General features: G+C 37.5%; 1 protein-coding gene across 1 annotated transcript in view; it reads left to right on the top strand.

The window, feature by feature from the left end:
- Nucleotides 1–1,283, top strand: part of PPM1L (protein phosphatase, Mg2+/Mn2+ dependent, 1L) — a 445,625-nt gene that overhangs the window by 315,187 nt on the left and 129,155 nt on the right. The window lies entirely within an intron of this gene.

A 1,283-nucleotide genomic window follows, 5' to 3' on the forward strand; every position in this document is an offset into this window, starting at 1 on the left:
ATTTTTTTTTTTTTTACTAATAAGATTAGGAAAATGTCTAAATAGTATTTGATACCTTGGGTACTTGTATCTTAACAGTGGTAAGAGTGTAGGAGTCAAGAAAACGGAGATAGTTTCGTTTTTGCATATTTTAAAGAAAACGGCCTTATAGATGTTGGCTTAAAAAGAATGTGGTTTTCAGAGATGTTTTAGAGTTATTTTCTCTGCCTGTGTTTCCTGTGCCCTCTTCTCCACCTTTCTGAGCCCCTTTCGAAGCCCTATTTTTACATTGGGGGGTGGAGGGGTGGGAGATAGAGAAGTACAAAACAATATTTATTTCCAAGTACTTGGGCTTTAGGGGATGAATAAGTACTAAAATGTTGAGCTATGAAGTAGAAAGTAGCTCTCTGAACAATTTTGGGGGGAATAAGAAGTAGAATGGTTATTTGTAGGTAGGTGTTGTTACGTGCCGGTGAGTCCATTCCGACTCATAACAACCCTGTTCCAACTCATAACGACCCTGTTCCACTCATAGCGACCCTGTGTAGGGTTTCCGAGGAGCCGCTAGTGAACTTAAACCACCAACCTTGTGTTCGAACTGACCTTGTAGTCCAGTGCATTAACCCTCAGTGCCACACCACTCTTGGTAGGTAAATAAAATTTATTAGAAAACATTCTAAGGAAATAATAGCTCTAATTATTGTTAGTTTCTCTTGCTACTTAAAAAAATACATATCTAATCAGTGTATACAAAATCCAAGCACAATCAGGCTTTTCCCAGAACTCAAGGAAAACCTGTAAATAAATGATGTACAAGATGAGCATAATACTCAAAAATTCCAAGGGCCAAGAGAAGAGATAAAGAGTAAACAATAAAAAGGACGAAGCAATGAGTACCATGAATTTCTAGATTAAGAAACTTCTGTACTTGATACATTTATTAAAATAGGATTGACAGTTTAAATTATTTTCACCTAACATTTTCCTGTTGGAAAGCACTAGGCCATTTTCCAGCTAGTAAGTGGGCACTAAAACAATTAACTGTCATTTAAAACCTGTAGCTTAAAAAAATACATGTCTAGTATGAGGATAGATTCCACTCTGAAAAATTCAAGTCTTATTGGTAACACAATTCATATATTTATGAACCAATAAAAGAATTATGTACAAGAGTATTTTCCATACCGGAATATGGGGGGTGGGCTGAGGGGAGGGAGGAGAAGGTGGAACACAGGGTAGGGAATAGACACAAGATAGCTTGAGTGCTGGAGTGGGGGCAATACACAAGAAGGGGAAGGGGAATG

Source organism: Chrysochloris asiatica, unplaced genomic scaffold, assembly GCF_000296735.1.
Source record: "Chrysochloris asiatica unplaced genomic scaffold, ChrAsi1.0 scaffold00043, whole genome shotgun sequence".
Lineage (NCBI taxonomy): Eukaryota > Metazoa > Chordata > Mammalia > Afrosoricida > Chrysochloridae > Chrysochloris > Chrysochloris asiatica.